The sequence below is a fragment of the Dysidea avara genome, chromosome 6 (genome assembly GCF_963678975.1).
Source record: "Dysidea avara chromosome 6, odDysAvar1.4, whole genome shotgun sequence".
NCBI lineage: Eukaryota > Metazoa > Porifera > Demospongiae > Dictyoceratida > Dysideidae > Dysidea > Dysidea avara.
The window spans coordinates 27,471,345-27,478,234 of record NC_089277.1 but is presented as its reverse complement, the minus strand read 5'-3'; the positions used below and the strand labels follow the sequence as shown (position 1 = coordinate 27,478,234).

The window sequence follows — 6,890 nt, the reverse complement described above, 5'->3', positions numbered from 1 at the left end:
GGTGATTTCTTTGCAGCTGAACTCTCTACATGGTGGTTTCTTTGTAGCTGAACTCTCTACAAGGTAACTTCTTCTAGCTGATCTCTCTACAGGGTGATTTGTTTGTAGCTGAACGATCTACAAGGTAACTTCTTCTAGCTGATCTCTCTACAGGGAGATTTGTTTGTAGCTGAACTCTCTACAGGTGATTTGTTTGAAGCTGAACTCTCTAAATGATAGTTTCTTTGTAGCTGAACTCTCTACAAGTTAACTTCTTCTAGCTGATCTCTCTACATGGTGATTTGTTTGTAGCTGAATTCTGTATAGGTGATTTGTTTGCAGCTGAGCTCTTTAAATAATGGTTTCTTTGTAGCTGAACTCTCTCAAGGTAACTTCTTCTAGCTGATGTCTTTACAGGGTCACTAGTTTGTAGCTGAATTCTCTACATGGTGGTTTCTTTGTAACTGAACTCTCTACAAGGTAACTTTTTCTAGCTCATCTTTCTACAGGGTGATTTATTTGTAGCTGAATTCTTTACAGGTGATTTGTTTGCAGCTGAGCTCTTTAAAGAATGGTTTCTTTGTAGCTGAACTCTCTACAAGGTAACTTCTTCTAGCTGATGTCTCTACAAGGTCACTGGTTTGTAGCTGAGCTCTCTACATGGTGGTTTTTTTGTAACTGAACTCTCTACAAGGTGACCTCTTCTAGCTGATCTTTCTACAGGGTGATTTGTTTGAAGTTGAACTCTCTACAAGGTAACTTCTTCTAGCTGATCTCTCTACAGGGAGATTTGTTTGTAGCGGAACTCTCTACATGATGGTTTCTTTGTAGCTGAACTCTCTACAAGGTAACTTCTTCTAGCTAATCTCTCTACAGGGAGATTTGTTTGTAGCTGAACTCTCTACATGATGGTTTCTTTGTAGCTGAACTCTCTGCAAGGTAACTTCTTCTATTGATCTCTCCACAGGGCGATTTGTTTGTAGCTGAACTCTCTACATGGTGGTTTCTTTGTAGCTGAACTCTACAAGGTGATTTTTTCTAGCTGAACTATCTCTTTCCATAGTTGCATGAACTCCCTACAAGGTAACTTCTTCTAGCTGATCTCTCTACAGGGTGACTTGTGTGTAGCTGATCTCTATACAGGTTTCTTATTTCTAGCTGATCTCTTGAATTCTCTTCAGGGTGACTGCTCTATTAGGATGACTGCTCTATTAGAGTATCTCGATCTCGTACTTGCTGCACCAAGTTGGATTTCGTGTTATAACTCCGTGGCTTTAAGTCTGATTCTTCTACACCATTGATGAGCCTTTCTAAGATGATTACTCCATCTGTACAACGATTTTCAAAGCATTACCCCAAGCGGTTTATCTGGTAGGCGTGGCAAGCAGTCGTTTTTATTAGCTGATCTCGATTGCGTAATTGTTACACACTGTTGGTTTTTCGGTGTATCTTCCTGGTTTTTAGCTCGATTTCTTTCAAACCACAAAAGGTTTGAGGTTCAATAGTTAACCTATTCACCCACCGATTTTCAGCTTCTTCCCATACGCGGTTTACCCTGTAGGCGTGACAACATATTGGTGTTATTTTTCGTGAATAATCGCTCATAACTCTTTGCCTGTTTATTGTATTCCAGCCAAAGTTGGTACCGAGATGCGCCTTTATATCCCCCTTCTGTGTGCCAAATGTCAAGACAATCGGATATGGCGTTCGAGTTTTATAGCAGTTTTTGTAAGTGTGCGACAAGAAAAAGAAAAATAAGAAGAAAAAAAAACGAAGAAACTGAGCCAATTTTTGAAGTCGCATATCTCGGGAACGCGCGAAGCGATTTCGCTCAAATTTGGAATGTGGAGTGCTGCAGTTGGAGGGCATGTCCACAGCAAAAATCGTCTTGTTTCATCAAGGCAGCACAGAGATACGGAGGTGCGAAAATTGCGTTTTCTTTCTTCCTGTCAATATACTCACGGGTGTTACGCGCCGGCTTCTTGGGCCGCACGACACACTACCGTGTGTCTTGATATCCATTTAGTGGCTTGAATAGTCTTTGTGTCGCCATTGCTTGGAAGACTTTTTTTTACTTTGCTATTGCTTTTGACCCATGCATGCAAGCATGGCCTATAGACGTTTTGAATCACAAAGTACTACTATAGCTGCTAACAGTCTGTCACTATCAAATCCATTACCTTTAGTAGGCACAATCAGTGCTATATACAGGGAAGAATTTACATACATTAGGCACATTCTAAAGTGAGTATCAATTATGGTTTATTTAATGTTATGTTGTGTAGTGTGTCTGTGTATGTGTGTCTGTGCATGTGTGTGTGTCTGTGTGTGTGTGTGTGTCTGTGTGTGAGTGAATGAGGCAGCATAGCCAAGTGGTCAGAGCTTGGTAATTGAAAGGTTTCAGCCAGGTTTGATGCCCAGTTGCTGTTGTTTCCTTGAGTAAGAAATTTTACTCACATTGCTCCAGCCTACCCAGCTGTTAAATGGGGACCTGGTGACAACTGGGGAAACAAACCATCCATAGCTGTGGTATAGCGTAATGGGTGAAGGTACAAGTGGGACTTGGGCTGCCCACACATTCATATGAGATAATTATGGTACACCTTTCTGTGGGTTATACTAGCTAGTCCTGCCCCAGGAGGATTATGCCTGTGATGGCTCTTAGCACCTATACATGTTGCTGTCTCACACGCTATGTGCACACCAAAACTCGACTAGTATCTGCATGTCAAGAACATGTATTAAACTTGTAGCAAGTTAAGGGTTGTTTTTAATCTCAGAGGCTCTTAAGACAGAATGCAATCCATCTATGCATGCACATGTGTCCTGCTTAATTGTGTGTCCTGCACATGTGTCCTGCTTACCTGATCCTGGTGGTAACTGCAGCTGTAAATGTGTTAACTAGCTGTGTTACCTCATCCTAGTGGTAGCTCTATGAATTTGCATACTGGGTGTCCTCCACAGCACATTATTAGTGTTAATGGTTATATCCATTTAGTGGCTTGAAGCAACAGCTGTTAGTCTTTGTGTTGCCATTGCTTGGAAGACTTTTTTACTTTGCTATTGCTTTTGACCCATGCATGCAAGCATGGCCTATAGACGTTTTGAATCACAAAATACTTCTATAGCTGCTAACAGTCTGTCACTATCAAATCCATTACCTTTAGTAGGCGCAATCAGTGCTATATACAGGGAAGAATTTACATAGGCACATTCTAAAGTGAGTATCAATTATGGTTTATTTAATATTGTGTAGTGTGTGTGTGTGTGTGTGTGTGTGTGTGTGTGTGTGTGTGTGTGTGTGTGTGTGTGTGTGTGTGTGTGTGTGTCTGTGTGTGTGTGTGTCTGTGTGTGTCTGTGTGTGTCTGTGTGTGTCTGTGTCTGTGTGTGTGTCTGTGTGTGTCTGTGTCTGTGTTTGTGTGTGTCTGTGTGTCTGTGTGTTTGTCTGTGTGTGTGTGTGTGTCTGTGTCTGTGTTTGTGTGTGTCTGTGTGTCTGTGTGTGTGTGTGTGTGTGTGTGTGTGTGTGTGTGTGTGTCTGTGTCTGTGTCTGTGTGTCTGTCTGTGTGTCTGTCTGTGTGTGTCTGTGTGTGTATCTGTTTGTGTGTCTGTGTGTGTGTGAGTGAATGAGGCAGCATAGCCAAGTGGTCAGAGTTTGGTAATTGAAAGGTTTCAGCCAGGTTTGATGCCCAGTTGCTGTTGTTGTTTCCTTGAGTAAGAAATTTTACTCACATTGCTCCAGCCTACCCAGCTGTTAAATGGGGGCCTGGTGACAACTGGGGAAGCAAACCATCCATAGCTCTGGTATAGCATATGTAATGGGTGAAGGTACAGGTGGGACTTGGGCTGCCCACACATTCACATGAGATAATTATGGTACACCTTTCTGTGGGTTATACTAGCTAGTCCTGCTCCAGGAGGATTATGCCTGTGATGACTCTTAGCACCTACATGAGGAGTACACAGATGTCCCAGTTCTGGTTCACCAGGTAGGAATGTGGTAGCTGAAGGCATTGTCTTTTGTGTGTTTAAAAGGCTGACTAAGAAGTTGATAGGAATGCATTAAGTACATGAATATTTTACTGATGTAGACAATCTACTTAGCCACAGTGTACCCACTGCATGTGGGTACAAACTACACCCCACAACAAAACATACCATATCTCAGTACTGGGATAGATTATTTTCATGCTGTAACTTGTATTGTAAAGCCAACTAAATGTTTAATAAATGCTGAAAAGTTCATGGCCAACCAGCAATGGAATACAAAGTTATGACACATTAAAGTTTGCAATTTTTATGTGCCCACATGCCCTATTTTTGCAGGCCCAGTCACATTTTATCATGAGGTCATTGCTTAATATACTTTCATGTTCGTATAACGTCTATATACCAACTGCATGCACAGATTGCCCACAATCACATTCGCTGCATGTTTCTTCTGATTCTTCGTAGCTATAACGAGGAAGATTGATGGAAGCCGGCTTGCTGTAGCTACATCATTCAGAACTAGAACAGTGCTTGTGCTCCATGGGAGACTTACCTGCAGGTATAACTATAAGACTGTCACAGCATTGTTGTCACTGTTATCGGCTTGATATCGTTCATAGATATCGTCTCTCCCATTGTTTTCAGTCGCCAGTGATGTCATGCATATTATATTAGCTACGCTACTGAACCTTTGATACACTAGTACGTAGCTACATAGCTACAGTGCTACACCTAGCTACAGTACTATTCACTCATTGGCAGCTACAAAATAATAACATGGATCAAGGTTGTTTGTTGGCGAAAGGGATATAGAGGATATTACACCCCGATCGAGAGTCAGCTGGGTACATACCAAAAGCATTCACCGCCTCTAGTACACTACCTCACAGAGAATTGGTTACGTCTACTTTATAGATGACTGCAAGTGTCAGTGCAAGCTAGTCTAACGTAGGGAACTTTGCAGAAAGACATAGGAAGAGCTGCATTTGTAGCAATTGTGAGGTAAGCAGATGTGGCTAATTAGTCATGATTCACTATATTATTATCTATCATGGCATGGCAGTGAGATTCCATCAACACCAAAAAAGGAAGCAACAAAAGTAGCTGGACCATTGATTATGTATTGTGGTAGCAGATTAAATTGCTGATTAAATTCTGGTATTATTCTTGGAAAAAATGAGCATTTTGTAGATGTCTATTGGAGTTTGGTAGTGGAAAAACTTGTGATCATGTTGTGAAAGTTATGAGTGATTAATGTTTACTACACTTGCTTTGCTTAGCAATATTTTGTTGTACCGAAATTGACAGATGCTAGCTATAACACACTGTCAAGAACTATGATGTAGATAATGAGAAGAAATCTTCACTCAACTGACTCAAGTAGAACAGCAAGTATGTATCTACATGTGGATTTAGTGGTACCGTAAGTTCTCTAAAAATTCGGCATATTTTTAAATCAATAATTTTCGTCTCACCGAATTTCAGCCTATAATTAGATAGTAATCACCATTAATTTTAGTTGATCGACCACTCATCACAGTATAATTTGTATCGTCGATATTAAGACTAAACAACTCTGACGTTCTCGTCACTATCAGCATCCATCGCAAAAATAGCAAACATGCCGAATTTTTTATTAGAGGTAATTATTTCACTGTTAGAATACGGGTGCCGAATAAATAGAGGGGCCGAATTTTTAGAGAACTTACGGTATTGAGAATGTAACATTCTCAGAATCCTGATGGCATGTTTACTGGTCAATTTTGATCAAGAACTTTGTGAACTAAAACATAGCCAATCATCCTGTTTTATATTTGTTGTACAAATGATGTGCTTTTATGAGATATGATATAATATTATACAGTATTGTGGGTGGTAAATACAACACAGAAGCGAGGCATATTGCTAGCTATATAGTGCACTATAAAGCAGATGCACAATATAGAAAATGTTGATTTCAGCTACAGGATTTTACATGCTGTATGCATTTCACAGTGTTGAAATGTACATTTCTTCACTGCCTCATTTCCAGCACCATTCTAGATGCAGTAAATCTTTTTCTATCCTCTGCAGAAAACTCCACTGAAATCCATGAATTTTCTAAATATGAAATGTTGCTGAAATGACACATTTCATACACTACTACAAGCTGACATGGAACTTTTCGCCCAGTGTTTCAGTTTGTTGATGACGCCTGCTTTATTTGTCCTGGTGATTTTGCTGATGCTGTTACTCAGATGCTTCAAGATGATTTATGTGATTTGTCACAATTAACAGATTACCACCAGTAAAATGACATTTCACCTTAAAAATCTGGTTTGATGTGGTTCAGTTTCTTTTCCCAACCTCCAATTCTACATGATGACACTCCTCTAGCTAACTGTCATTGATAAGCAAAAATACTTAGGAGTAACTTTTAACAGCAAGCTAAATTGATCCTCCTCACATGTTGATGTTGATTATAATCAATTCACATGGTTAGTATTTGCCCACCAAGGTGTTGATAGAATCCTTGGTTTTTCATGATACACTTCTGCATTACCTGTGTGGGGAGCTGCCATTAGCAAGGACTATATGCCTCGTTGACAGTGTATGTAAAACAGAGTTGTGTGTCTATATGGTTCAGTCAAGAGTTCATAATACAAGTAAGGGAGAGAGTATCTAACTGGAATACATCCTGTTCTGATAATATAGTTGTCATAGTTCTTAGTATAATATGTGTGTAAGTGTGTTGTTTGTATATACGGTGTTGCTACAGTGTACATATGTGTTGTGTCTTTTGTGTACTCCAGTACGGAAGAACGACTTCACCGAGTACTGTGAATTTAAATAAATAATATGTTCTTCCCACTCACCTACAACTTAGCCTGTTTGTACCCCTCACCTTGCCCAGCTCTTGGATCTGCCCCTGAGCTGATCTCCCT

General features: G+C 40.2%; 1 long non-coding RNA gene across 1 annotated transcript; it reads left to right on the top strand.

Annotated features, from left to right (window-relative positions):
- Positions 1–3,599: 3,599 nt before the first annotated feature.
- LOC136258361 (uncharacterized) lies at positions 3,600–5,803 on the top strand. The gene is made up of 3 exons (XR_010702762.1): positions 3,600–4,525; positions 4,587–4,968; positions 5,030–5,803. It is a non-coding gene; the product is annotated as an uncharacterized lncRNA (long non-coding RNA).
- The last annotated feature ends 1,087 nt before the right edge of the window (positions 5,804–6,890 follow it).